The following is a 15,544-nucleotide window of genomic DNA, read 5'->3' on the forward strand; positions in this document are numbered from 1 at the left end:
AAAACCGTATGCCAAGCATGAAGGAAATTAAGAAATGAGCTTTTCTTCTTCAACACTTTTTGGCGTCTTTCTAACCGCTCCTTTATATATTTTGATCAAAATAATTTTCTTTCCTTCTCGTGATTAGGATGGAACCCGCAGTATCACAGCCAAGCATATGTTTTATATTGCATTTGCGTTTTAATGTTGTGCTCATTTTTGTTCGGTTTGGCCACGAACCTTTTTATTGCCCTTCAGCATCAACTGCTACTTTCTCGTATAATTTCATTCCAGCGTTAATGTTCCCTTTCACCCACTTTTCGATTCGCAGGAACCTGACCATATCGACGTCTCATCTTGCGAAGACAGTAAAGACGGTTCCATTGGCGGCTCACCATCAGACAGGGCAAGGGAGTAACGTGTGCAACCTATTTGCACATTTTATTTTCAATCAACGGATTAGTTGAGAACAAAACGAACACACATTAACAGTTATAACCGGTCCCAATGCAATCTCACCTACATCTTCGTCTTAATCCGCTGAGTAATAAAACAAGCTGATGTCCCAAGCTGAAGTTCAAACTTATATATCTAACAGTTTGCATTGAAAAGAAGTATAAATTATATAATGCTGGTGACATTTGCTGGTATTGAAATATAATAGCAAAAAACATAACTGATTTGTTCCCTAATTTTTCAGTTTGACAACAATGTCTTCCGAATGGCCACAGACACCGATCGAAAACTGGCCTTTTAACATAATCCAATCCGTTGATTAATTTGCGTTTTGTACAGTGCCACCTCGGATGGCGCATCCCATCGAAACTGTTAATATAAATGTTGCCACCACTACCCACACTAGTGGAGGAGCGTGCAACTAATCAGTCTGACCACCATCGGCGGAAACGGCAGTTTGCAGCGTTTTGATTGCGATCGATAATGCGTTCATTTTAATAAACTCGTTTATTTGTATGCAAACAGGGGATTAAATTTTCAGAGAAGAACAGCAAAAAAAAAGCCCCACCCGGCGGTATTACAAAATGATGAACAAAACATCTGACTGACCAAAGAAAGAAAACGAAAGATTCAATTTATTCCGCCTGAAGTTAAGCCTTCCTTTTCCGTACCGCAGAGTCGTGTGCAGACGGTTATTGGGAAGTTCCTGCCACACCATACAAGGGATGGCGTGTAAAGTGGTGCAACTTAGCAGCGGAACTCACCACCGACAGTGAATCATCATTCCGGGGATCTATGAAAGACAGAAATATGAGGAAAAGCTAATCTTAATCGCACATAAAGGAAACTCACGAAATGGTTCGCATGATTAAACGCACCCGACGCGGCGAAGTTTACGTTACGCAATTCTAATCGAATAAATCTTTTCCGTTAAATGAAATCTTGAGGTAAAAAAAAGTGTCAAGTGCAAATACTCCACTCACGAAAAGGGAATTCTGTGCGCATTTACCCTACATGGTACTTAGCAATGGCGTAAACATTGATTGGAACGCAGGGCCACAACGATCGAAGCGCGTTTCGATGGATACACAGAGCACTGAGTGCCTTTCGACACCTAATTATCTCGTTTTCGGCTTAGGCACATCCACTCGCTAATCACATTACCGAGGAAAAGTGAAGCCTTGCTAATGGGTACAATCCAAAGTAATGCTTGACCGTAGATCCCATCCGAGACGGAGTGCTGCTGAAGGGCGAATCGAACTGGAAGCTGGCCAACACACAGTAAAGTAGCCAAGGCAAGGTCGCTCTCCAGGAAGCAACTGTCCGAGACGGCGGCCGGAGGCGTTCACCGGCACGACTAACGGGCGGGAACAATCGAAAGGTACATCACAAGTCCGCAGCCTATGGGCTCGTAATCATCGTAATTAAATATCCGCCATCGACATGGCGTCTTATGTCCACCATAGGAACTTCTTTTGCCTTTTGCGGTCGAGGATCGGACCTATGGATCAGTAAACGGAATCAGGTATATAAAGGTGAGGCTGGAGAGCGAGTGATCGGTATGAAATTAAATTGCGTGCTTCGTGGTGTTCTCCAATTTTGTAGTCTGCTTCACGTGGAAAATAAGAGCTTGAATCAAACAGTCGGGTTGGGGTTTAAACGCGAAAACGCCTGCAACGCATTTCAATGTCACCCAATGGAAATGTGATACCGGTGACTGTGGGAGATGTCTATACAATCGAAACCCTCGTACGCTTCTTATCAGAGAGATCTCACCAGATGATGGGTTTTTTTTCTAATTCGCTTGCAAATAGCACAAAACAACCAACTCACACCGGTTTTATGTGGCTTACCACTGCATCACACACAGCCAGTTGACGTTGACTGATGCTCGCAGATATACATTTTCCAATTGGAATGTACCCGCGGGGACGGGTGTATCTCAGATGTCCCAGAGACCTGCTTTTGGTAGGAAAAATGTCCCCCAGCCAACCTTTGTCTGGTGCTACCGTGTACACCCGGGTTCCGAATGCGTCCCAGATAACATTGCAAAAATGCTAAAAACACTGCCGGTACATCTGTGCGAATGGTAGTGTGGCAAAAGCCATCCCGAGCTCGGGACTGAGCTGAGCGTGCCTATTTTTTATCCACCGGGACCAGCTTTCTAGTGCCTTCGGAGCCACGTGCTGGCTTTACCTGGCTTGGTGAACTGGTAGATTGGGGAGCTTAGGCGTAGGGACAAGGAGGAGAAGTGAGCGACGTAATGGGAGTGACCGGTATATCAACTTCTTTATTTTTTCTTTCCTCAGTCGTGTATGACTTCTCCTAAACCGGTTGCAAGGTTAGGCTGCATCGAGAGCAATGCATTTCCAACGGTACCCAAGGCCAAACGCGTGACCAACGAAGGCGTGGATTGTCGGAGGATTCAATCCAGTTACTGGGACTTGCACTCACTCCTTGTTCGAGGTGGATTAGCGAAATAATCAGCTTAATTCCGCACAACTAGCCAGTGTCCGTCAAGCTGTCCACTAATGATCAAACCTTCATTACAAAGCCATTCTGTGCAACCACAGTTTGCGTAAGCATGTTATTTCTGTAGAACTACGAGACTTTCAGAACATTTATTCTCTAAATAATTTGCTTTCGACAATGTATTGTTGAGCCCTACGAGCATGTTTTTCGAAATATCCAACAAGTACCGAAAATCAAAACTGAACCGCTGTATCAATCCATCCATCTCTTTCGATTTTAGAGCTATTAAAAACCTGTTGACTTATCTGTTGCTGATGTGGGTAAATTTTCAATTTCTCCCGGCAACGATGGCCAACATTTTCCAGCCATCCTCGTGCTAATGGGCCAAAAGTCCGGAACACCGAAGACCGTACAAAGGGGGGTATCAGTAGCAATATCATCGCGCACGTACGACCTTTGCTTTGTGCGCTGGAGAAATGCTTCATCAATATGCATTTCAATTTCCAACTTATCATCCAGTAGCGCCGTATTCATGAGCTATACATTATTGACCTACATTGGCGACAAGAGCAACGGAGGGACTGGTCGAAAGGCAAAGGATTGAGAAGTTGGAAGCACTAGTGCCAACGATTCGCATGTTTCCAACGGGAGAGCCAGATGGTAGTCGCTGAAGTATGTTGCGAGTATCAAATAGCCCTGCTTGGGATAGCATGGAGCCTCGGTTTGCCAACTCGGTTGTCACTGTTTACCCACTTCCATCTAGTTTGTCGTTGCGTGTCCCGAGAGGTAAGCGTGAGTGATATTACATACCATCAGTGCGCCAGGAGTTGGCTTCTGTACGACGCATCGGAAGGACCGGTGGACGCATCGGAAGGATCAAATTGGCCAGTGCACGCAATTTGATTGGATTGGAGCAAACAGATAACCCCAAAATGTGCACAATTTGATTGAACCATCGGTCATTGCGAAGCAAAATAAACCGCAAGAAACGCAATTCTAAATCGATCTTGGTCGGCTGCCCGGTTTCGCCATTACACCTGAGGGTTTCCACAAGCCCAAAGTGCCCTTCTGGAATGCTGGCCGCCGGTTTTCCATCTAAAAATAATGACTATCTCTATTAGAACCCGGTACACGCTGCTTGATGGGCAACAATCGGAGAGCCGTATGGTGGCTGCTAGGTAATGTACATGACCATACTAACCCGCAAACCCGTCTGCCAGATTCCTTACCGACCTCCACAGACAACCAACTAGCACATACCTTCGCATATACAATAGACACAAAGAGGAGACGAAAGATTGAATTTTTCATGAGCAAATACTACCGACGAACCCTAGCCCTAGTACCCGTGGAAGGGAGGCAAGGAGATCCAGAGCTTGCGGAAGTTGCGGAAACTTCATTCAACTGAACATTGGATCGGTTGCATCGCCATTGAAAACAGAAAACCTGCAGCAGACCGTCCGCTCGTACCGAAACTTTTCCGACCAATGTAACGACGAGGTGACGGTTACACAAGGCATGGGCAGAGGCAAAGAGCACTCTACGTGTATTCTTCCTCAGATTTTTGCAAACTTCAATGCCATGATGACACTCCCGCTTTTTTCCACACAAACCCTTGTGAACCCTGACAACACACACACACATAGGCAACACAATAAAACACACCAATTCCGTTCATCAAGTCTACAAGCCTGAGATAATGAGACTGGCAAGTACTGGATGGCAGCTGCCCGCTATCCAAAAACTGGCGAACAATCATATGGAATCTTATTAACGGATCTTACGGTATACGTACCGTGCTTTAGACAGCCGAGAACCCTTGAGTTAGGGATAGCGACGACCTATGCGGATATCGATTTTTCCTCAAGCATCCTACTCAATCGGCGTAAACACATCTACGCTCGTATCACCGCTTGTGAGTGAGCGAACGAACACAAAGTTCAATCTTCGTAGTATACATAGAAGAAAGCACCAGAGAGCAAGAAAAAATAAAGAAAGATGCCACCATTACCCAGATCACCATCATGAGCGTCATGCACAATTACTTTGGCATCTTCTGGCCATTCACCTGGCCGACGTTTGAGGAGGGGGCCGCATACCTCTATTGCCGACTTGTTGGCGCACTCTAGGGTTGGGATGTGGAGAAACCTTCTGCGACGCAGATGACGCCTACGGGCACATTCGGCAGCATCCAATGGCAGGAATGTGCTATCAGATCCGACGGCCGACTTTAGAGAAGCGATTCCGGGTGTTTTCCTTGTGCCACAGTGTCATGTGTACGTTAGAAAAAAAGTCTCCCCGGGAAGCGTTTTCTTGTGACACAAAAATGAAAGAAGGTGAACCTAGGAACGGCTGGACACCTCGGTGAAAAGTCAACTTGCCCCTGAGCACAGTTTGAATGGTGCCTTTGGCTTGTATTCACTCACCGTAGCCAGCCAGTAGCGTTCGTTTTGACATTACGGTCGATTCTCTTAACTTTTACCGGTTTTATGGGGCGAAGAAACTTCCACCTTCGAAAGGCGCCTGGGACATCGAGTGTCACGCGGTCGAGGGAGAAAAGTTTATGTAGATTCAACCGAAACCGGTTGAAAATAAATCTCTTCCCCAAGTCAACAAAATGGTTGTCTGGAATAGGGACGAAGACGCCTAAGTTTTCTTTCGTACCGGAAGTTCTTTTATTCAAATATAAGAGGCTTTCCATAGGTAAGATATAATGCACCAGGACAAACAACGGAACGGCAATGTGGCAGAATAAATGCCCTGTCAAGAACTTTTATTGGAATTTCAGCACCTACAGTTAGTTTAAACAAAAACCAAACCGACAACTGAACGTAGCCTAGACTGTTATGAGTAGTATTTTCAAAGCAGATCACTTTCAAACAAAAAACAAGCATAGAAACCCCCTACAGACAGGATGGTGCCGGAGTCAAGGCAGCTCAAATTATCGTGCCAATTGTAGCAGACAAAACACTGCTTCCGGCACGACATAACATATGCTGGCACACGACCTGCACAGTACCTACCGGCAGGCAACATGCGCGGTAATCGGTACGATTACGGTAGAACGTGAGAATATTTCTGGGCACGCCCTTCACTATCTATTCAAGCCCCAGTTAAGGGAAGCATCTTCATGAGCCTCGTGATTCCCCGTCGACAACTCCCTTCACAAACATTGGATAAGAGATTGGGGTTGTGTGATGGGCTCTCCCCGTTAGAGCTTTGAGAGATCGGATGAAATATAACCATTGTTGTTGTACGTCTACAATAACTTCCATTGAGACGATGTACACTATTAACCGTCTTTCGTATCTGCTCCGGCAGTGATGGTAGGAAAGATCTAGATAAAGCCTATGTTTACTGGAACATAATTTGCTGGCGGAAATAAAACAATAATTGTTGGGAATCAGCCAATGAATGCAATCGACGGTTGACGAAAGTCCGCGGAATGGAGGATGATTAATGACTCCATCATGTAACACAGGTTGAACCAAGTTGAAGCGATCATGCTTCAGAAAGAAGATGGCAGTACGCTGTTACCGTCCTTAACTGATAGTTAATTAAGAATTCCGGAGGCAATGTGTTTTTTTAATCTATTTATTATTATTCATTATGCATTGCAATCATTTGCCAACATGGCTTACCTTCGAACCAGATTTAAAATTTCTGGCTACCACCAACTCGCTGAACTAGCCGAAGACGAAGTTAATTGACCGTGACAAAGAAACATTAACCAAGGCAGGCAGGCCACGGTACTGTCATAGAAGTTGGCAGAAGCCGACCCCGTCAGACGAGGATCATCTCCATCGTCAGCACGTTTAATTTCCATTCCCAATGCAACCCGTCCACCGATGCGTCTACGATTCGATTAAGTCGCCCGCGATTCGTTTCGCCATCGGCTCCAGGCGTAAGCTTCACGCACAACCCAGTCCCCAATGCGAGACGAGAACTACCTACAAATTACCGTGCTTAATTGACCACGACGCACTTCAATTCGGTCCCGGCGGGTTAGCGTCGAGGGTTACGAACGTTGCGTTCACGCCTCGCTCGGAGGCTGTGGAGCTATTTTCAAACATACCATAAGCTGGCGAACGCTCCGGGAGCTCCCGAACTCCGCGAAGAACGGTGGAACTCAGCCTGGGGGTGGACTGAAATGAATGTCAATTAAAATCGGCCATATTTTCCCTTCGATCAAACGTCAAAACGTGAACATTCGAACGAATTTGGTCATAATTATTTCTCGGCGACAGTCAGGTGTATTTTCGTCCAATCCTTGGGTGGTCTCCCACACATCACAAAATGCTAGCAAGCAAGACGCCAACGACCAGCTTTCAGACACCTTCAGAGAGCGAGTGGGAAATAAATCAGCAAAACGAATCGACACGCACGGCACTCGAAATGTTTGCAATTTAATGAAGCGTGTTATCCGGTGAAGCGTGAAAACATTTTGCACTTCCCGACAGGTTGTTTCGCTCGAACGATAGATAGCATGAGGGAGGGCTTCACTGCCACCTCGTCTTTAGATATTCAGATCGTAGTTTTATATCCTCCAAACTAGTCCACCATAAATTATCGAAACAACTTCATCGCGTTCGATAACGCGATGTCATCCTATTAAATGAGAGGGTCTATCCACAGACCGGATGGGTTGTAAAACCGCTTTCATCTTTGCTTCCAGGATAAAAAAGCGCACCGAAGCAGATATGCAATACTTCATCCGAGTGACTCCTTTCACTGCTGAATGGAATGCCATGGAAAGTCGAAACTCTAGACGAGATTAAAGTGTTGTAAAACCAACAAAAAAAAAAACAAAAGGGATTAATTAACTAAGCCAACTTTCAACAGATTATCGAGCTCTGAAGCTCAGTTGATGGCTCTTCAATAGCTCTTGTCAAAAGCTATAAAAAAATTGTGTGTGAAATCGATACAACGCTCATCCAAATTTGACGAGGTTGATATATACGGGTCTTTCAACGAAAAGCGACAAGAAAAACCCGAAAAACAACACCATAGCCCTTTCCTCACACGAGTTTCCTCGTTGCATAAGAGAACTCCTGCCTTCTTCAAAAACATGAACAGCAGGAACAAATTAATCTTGCAATCTACGAACAAGAGCATGCGTTGTGATGCATCTGTCCGCGTATAAGCGATTGCCCAAAATCCGCTACAATTGCGGCAACAACACGGTGCAATGGTGGCACGAAATGAGGCTGCTGCAACGATTGCCAAATGCATACCAGAGCCTAACACCAGCAATGCCTTTAAAAGTCTCCGATCACGAGGTGAGGTTCGTTTCACCGGTGCATTTTGTGGTGGAAGCGAAGAAAACGTCACGTAACGAGCAGCTGAAGCCGAAGTAGCGTGGAACAACGTGTGCAACGCCGAGTGCAGTCACTAGCTGTTGCTTACTTGAGGGTTGAGGTTTAGGCTTACCTTTCGGCGCCCTGAAGGTAACCACAGAAACCGCAAGTCGTGCAAGGGCATTTGCCCATGGTATCGATGCGAAAGGTGAGAGACATAGCAACAACGGGTAGGTTCTTCTCACCCAAAGATGCATGTGGCCATACAGATTGAAAAACAAACGCCTTATACACAGCGGAACGTGCCAGAATGGTCTCTGTTCGCCAAGATCGAACCAGCTTTTTGAAGCGCAAGAATGCAAACTCTACCATTCGTCAAGGGCAAATATGTTCAAGTACATCATGCTTAGAGCGCAATCGTGTTTGAAGAGAGTAAAATAAACAGATTCTTTCACTTGACGAACGATCGCTGACTGATTTTCCCAGTCACTCCCTGGAAAAGTGCACATGATGCAGTGATTTCCCATCAAAACATTGCGCATGTACTTTACGAGCGATGGCTCCACAAAGACCATTTGCCTTGAGACAACCGTTTAGGGTTCGTCCCATCGGAAGGGACAAACGGGTAAAAGCAAGCGCTTAGTTGCTCTGTTCGCTGGGCAAACCCAACTCCAAGCTGTCGGTTTATTGGTGGTAATCAATTACAGTATTATCATCGTCGGCAGCATCAACCGGCGGCCTCATTACGTACCCATACGTACCCTACTCTTATCGGTGCTGCAGCAACACACCGGATTACTGTTTACAACACCCATGGTGGAACAAACGATAAGAGCCAGGCAGAAAGTAAAAGCAAGCAGCGACCCGGGAACCTCAGCAGCGAAAATGCATACCATTCAAACTCGTAAAACGCTGGAAGCAAACAAAAACATAAGCCTTAAGCGAACGACTTCCTGACGTCAAATGTAACACTGAGGTACTTTCAAGAGGGACCATTTTGGCCCCAGTTTTAAGGACATTCCGGTAGCATCGTATAAAGAGTAATACTTACTAAAATTATTGCAACCCATGTAACGAATATAAAATAAATTAATTTGTTTACATATACATTATGCGCAAATATTGGGGAAATTTTTCATTTCCCCCTTTTAACAGAAACTCTTTTTCCCTCCAAAAGGTTATCACGGATGCTTCTTGTTAATCACATATTTATCCATGTTTCATGGCATTTTTGCCTGCCTCGGAAAATTTGTCACGCATATTTTCCTACCCAACCAACCAACGTCATCGTACACGCCAGGCACTTTCGGTACCGCAAGCTAGACGGAAATTTTCCGCTTGTAATCAAGTAGCTTCAAACGACAAACTCCAAACGGTGCATCGATGCGGTGAAAATGCAATCAGTCGTCATGGAGTTGTGCTTACATTTTCATCAAGTTAGTTTGCAATCTTGGCTCCAATTGTAGAAGTAAGGTTAGTTTAGTTTTCATTGGGTACTTTTGCCATTTTTCATAGAACTTCGTGATTCTGTTACTTTTGTAAAAATATGTTTAACGATGGCTTTATACCAACACATATAACTTTGAAACAAATAATTTCACACCGGTTTTTTTTAGAAATATACTTATTAAACAATTTTGTTTAGAACATACGTGGGATAAGGTTGCAAACAATTTGAAAGGAATTACTAAAATTCAATACATAGAAATCTAAAGCTCTTCGGAACTGCACGTGAGTGGATTTAATATGTTGTAAATTTAGTGAATACGACTGTTTAATTGGGATTAAAATGGCGATTAGCATAACAAAACGAAAGTAACCACTGTGAAAATTGATAAAGTTATTTCGTTTAAAGTTAAGTTAATTGGCCAATTCACGTCAGTGTTACATACTACATCTTCTTCTTCTTGGCGTAACGACCTTGTTGGTCATGCCTGCCCGTTAAGGGCTTACGAGACTTGTTTCCCTGTTGTACGTGGATAGTCAGTCCTCTCGTACAGGGGAGGGTCCGGTCTCGGTTGGGATTCGAACCCACGCCGTCGAGGTGGTGAGCCCCGGCGCTCATGGGCCGATTTTCTAACCGGCGCTACCGCTCGGCTGTCGCGGACCCCCCATACATACTACATACATACTACAAAAAAACAACATTTGATTTAAGCAATACGTAACCAGTGATAGTGTTGAATCGAAAATATAACATTCTTTGTTAAATCAAAAGTGAAACAGCATAGGATATTGGTGTTGGTCCCTTAACATATTCATCAGCATCGTAAAACATTCCGCAATCTTGCTGTTTCCAAATGACAACATCCAGCAAAAGTGAAACCCATGGTGAAAACTGTAAGTGCAATAAACCTATATAGCGTTTCCAATCAACCTCCGGCACACTTCACTTCGACAGGCCCTTAGCATCCGACTTGCTTTCCACGTTTTCCATCACAATAAAAGAAAACGACAGTGCGATTGTTCCGATGATTTTTAGTATTGTATCTTCAGTAGCAGTGTGGCAAGCTCGACTTCTGCCCAACCATGGCCAAGATGTGCCTCGCAATCATCGAAAAAGCTTGCCCTAATGGGTGGAAATAAAATACGAATGGAGGGCATTCCGACCTAGCCGTGATTTAATTTACCGGCACACCAAAGCAAGTGCACTTTCTTACACGTCTACGAAACTCTTTTGTGTGCTTCCTACGCACAATACTGGGAGACGCCATATACCTAACCGAACCACCTTCATCACCATCCAGCTGATCCACTTCCACACTATTAATAAACGCACAATCGTTGCTAAAAATATCATCTCGGATGGCAACGAAGTAAAATCAATTCCACTTCCGTTCGTACGATGATGGTGGCCCTTTTCCCATTTTCTTCCAAGCGTCGGGTTTTCCTTGGGTGACATTTCTCCAAACACGCCACCAAATCTCGAATCTATCCCAGCATCGAAATCTGATCGAAAGAAAGTGGATCCCTCCTTTTGGTATCACTTTTATTTATTAACCGTTAGGAAAATCCACACCCGCCAAGAGAGGGTTCTCGCCCGGAAAAATCTCACGACGCCCACAATGGGAGGCTTTTTATTTTTCTAACGGGATCCCAAGCAAAGCATCACTCGGCAGCTGCTGTGAAATATGATCCGACACTCTCTTACAGGAGCCAGGGAAAAGTCGAAAAGCGAAGTAAGTTTCAGCGCGCCTTCGTACCTACGGTCTTCTCCTGACGGAACCATTAAAACTATGTACGACACCGACCGAACACGAAGCGGCAGGCGTTTAAACCGCTCCGTGTAAATCGTTCCGGCAATCTTTGCATGCTTCGGAGTCTGTGTCTGTGCGAGAAAATGTTTCCTCATATATGAGGAACCGTCCTGAACGATCTGAACTTGGAAAATCGCTATATACCGCTGCGAAAATATATCCCACACTACCGAACCGTTCCATATATAGTGGACGGATTCTGTAACCAGATCGTTAACGAGGAAACCCCAGCATCCCTAAATGAGAGAGGAAATAGATTTCCACCTAAGTTATGCTGTTTTCTACCTCGAGAACCGCCCGCAGACAAATATTTGATGCAGAAATCAATATCAAAAACCCCACAGACTAGCAGCCTTGCGCGCCCTTGGGCGTTGGATAAACAACGTCGCCAAAGTCAAGCCCCATCGTCACCTCCGACAAACAGACTGAAAAGAAAATTCAAATCGCATATAATCCGATAATCCAACCATTCCATCTGCCGGTGAACGAAGCGCAGTGAAAGGTTGAATTTATATGCATATAAGAAAAAAAGCGCTGGAAAAAGCTTCCCCAACGGCAGTTGGGCAAATTATGGGTATCTTAATAAATTATTCATCTCACAAAGCTGGTTGGTTTCCATAGGACAGTTTTAGCAACGTCGGAAGGAATGTCTTTGAAGAGAGTTAAAAGAACTTAATTCAAAATTACGAATTGGTATCCAATGTGTTTCGAAGGAAGCCGGGCAATCGATTCTTCCACACCAATTTCATTACTGTTCGAAGCAAGTAACGCAAGTTTCATGAAAAATAGCGACCTATCTGTGTCATTTGGATAAGCTCATTTTATCAAATAAAAGAAAATAAAAATATTATATTATCTGCGTTTAAGTCATGATAGATAACGAAACAAAACATGGCTGCTATGAACATGCTATGCTATTATAAATTATTAAATATGAGGCTCAGATCTATTTTACATCAAGGATAAAATGAAATCCTTTCAATTTCGACAAAAAATTAGATGTACATGGGTTTCGATCCCTGAAAAATCAAGCAACCACTTATTTTCATCAGATATAATCCAAATCTTTGTGACAAAGCTAAACGATCTCTTGCCGGCGGAACCACTGTGCAACGATTACGGCACATTTTCTCACGAACTGCCAACGAATCAATCTACCCATTTTCACCCAGCCTCCTCCTCGTTATGTCGCACAAGAAACGAAGGGCAGGATACAAGCATCAACATTTTCCGGTGCCGGACAGTTGTATCAAGCGATTCCGCCCGTTTTCTTCTGGTACGGCCAATGCAGCTCCGCAAGGCTTGTTGACAAGCTTGTTAAAATATCGTCACAACATAACTCCCCCCGTCAGACGTGACAGGCTTTACCGTACCGTTGCCGGACGGAAAATGGAAAGATCGCGGGACGAACATGTGTCCTCAAACATTGTACCTAACGGAGCCAAAACCGGAGAGCCGGTCGCGCGATTTGACACATGCAAGGGAAATGAAAACACGTGACGCGGTCATTTAGTAGAACGAGCCATGCAGGGAAAAATTCGGTAGAAAACCGTGCCTTACTACCTTCTTGTTGTAGGAAGGTTTTCCATTCTTACGTCCTCCATTAGAAGTTTGCGTCACGAAAAGAAGGAAGCTTCAACAAAATAACAACAACGCACCGAGGGACTGGCGTTTTATTAAATGAAGCTTTTACGACGAGTAATTTGTTACTTTCTTATGCAACAATCCGCAACACAACACACCGCTAGTAGCCTTCTTTTCCGTTTCTCACAAACAGATTATCTCCACGCCGAAGCGCCATCCGTCGCTCGTCGTGCGAACAAGAATGTGTCACAATGAAATGAGCCTCCCCACAACTTATCCGCTCCCTTGTCTGCACGGTAAAGGAACGCTGGAGCTTTAAGAAATAGCCAGATTAAGATTGCGAGAGCCGGAGAAACCCCATTTTCGGCAAGATGAAGATTGTGCGGCCTCCGCATTTGCATTGTACACTGCACCGGCGAAGCAGCACAACCACAGTTTTCCATTGTCACCATGCCATCCGAACCCCAACCCCAACGCTTCCACCACCGTTCCGCAACGGGCAAGAACCGAGAAGAAAATTGGTCCAAGAAATGAAAACGGCACGGGGTCCCAAGCAGTTCACAACAGCAAAAAACGCACAGACGCCCGCAACATAGCTTTCCCGGAAGGCCATTACCAATGCTGACGACCGTAAATCCCGTCCTGGCCGCCGCATGTTTTCCTTTCATTTGCGCAAGGAAAGAATAGGAGAGAAGAGAGCCCATTGCGTTTCAGTTCTAAGGAAGAAAAATGCTAGCGTTGCCGGTTTGCTCTAAGCTCTCTAAAATTAGATCGCAACGACAACGAGCGACCGATTGTAAATCAGGGTCGCACTCTGGCTCCTGGCGTTCACTTTTCCCACATCCTCTCTCCCACGGCCACAGGCTTTCCATACAGTTTTCCGTCGATCCCAAGAACGCGCTCCAAAGTGCACTAAAGATAGAAAAAATGGTGCCAATCAGGAGGGGAAAACATGCAGTGTAAACAGATCTTAAACCGCCGTAGACTCGAGCGATGGTTCCGAAACGAGGGGGAGTTTTAAATAAATAGCGTGAACATTTTGGTAAGTACCATGTAGAGACTGTCACTCCAAATTCTACATTATTGTTCCGAAAACATGTGCCGCGAGAAGCACAAACACCTCTCGTACAGCATCAAAACACTTTACGAGGGAAAACATAATTTCGATTTTGATTTCATGTAATCGCCTAGTATTAGATAGAGGAAACGACTCACAAAGTACTGGTTGCACTTCCAGATAAGCAACAATATTTCAGGAAATATTAGAGCTTCATTCACCATTTGACTAGTATATTAACAAATTTACTACAAATAAGTTCACAGCAGTAAATGTTAAAGCTATGTTGTCCTTTCAGGTTATTTGTAGCATTAAAAACTATTGTTGGAGAGCAGTTTTCAAGTGGTTTTAATTTATTTGTTGGTAGATGACGGGTGTCATAAGGGCTCAGAACCTTCTAATGTTAGAATATAGAGAACAATTGTAGTAATTTTTATATTATCAATATTATGATAAAGACACTCCCTTCCTAGTTTCATAACCATCGTATAACCAACGTCTGATAGAATCAACAAAATAAATGTCAAAGTTTTTAAACTAGCACATGGTTGCTGCAAAATAACATTTACAAACAATAGTGCAAATAAAAATAAACTATCATTAAAGGCGAAGTAAAATAAAAGATTGCTAATGGAAAATACTAAACACAACAAAACACAAAACAAAAAAGGCATTCAATATAGAAACAGCAAACATTAAAAACATAAATACAACTATACCAAGCATGAGAACCACGTGACAAACATTAAACAAAGTGTAACAGAAGGTCCCAAACTGTCCACCGAACGCATCCCGAGTTGTGTTCAGGTTATTCAACTTTTGCGCCAACAACGTTAGCCGATGCAGTTGATAGTCAGATTTCACTTTTCACTTTGCAGCACCATTTTGGTCCGAAACGGTCGCTTCCCAATCCGAGAAGCCGACTGCCGCGGCGACGGGAAAGCTAATGGTCACTTTCCTATTCACTAACGGCGGTTTCCTTTTCGCTTCCTCAGTTCCGCCCCGTCATGCAGGAACCATTTAGCAGCCAATCATTTTAAGCACGGACGTGACAAGATTTTGTCAACCTCCTGCCTGGCAAAGGGGTCCATCTCTCGCGACGTTTGTTCCGGCTCCAACCACCCCGCTTTTTTAATATCTCCTGGGGTTCCGCCGCGAAATATGGAACACGAACGCCCCCTACTGATGACGCACCCAAGTGCTCCTCCAATTAATTAACCGGACCTACGTAACGTAAACCAAAAACCAACTCTAGACCAATGTGGTGGGACAGTAGCGTCCCTCCTCCCTGGTCAGGGTTGGTGGCCTCATTTCGGAGCATGCGGTTCAACTAGTAGCAGTGAGCTACTAATTTAACTCCACAACATAACCACCTGCTCCGCATCCCGCATCACCACCGGTGGATTGCCCCTCGAATTGACCATTTGATTGAGGAGGTACTA

Source organism: Anopheles ziemanni, chromosome 2 (genome assembly GCF_943734765.1).
Source record: "Anopheles ziemanni chromosome 2, idAnoZiCoDA_A2_x.2, whole genome shotgun sequence".
NCBI classification, from domain to species: domain Eukaryota; kingdom Metazoa; phylum Arthropoda; class Insecta; order Diptera; family Culicidae; genus Anopheles; species Anopheles ziemanni.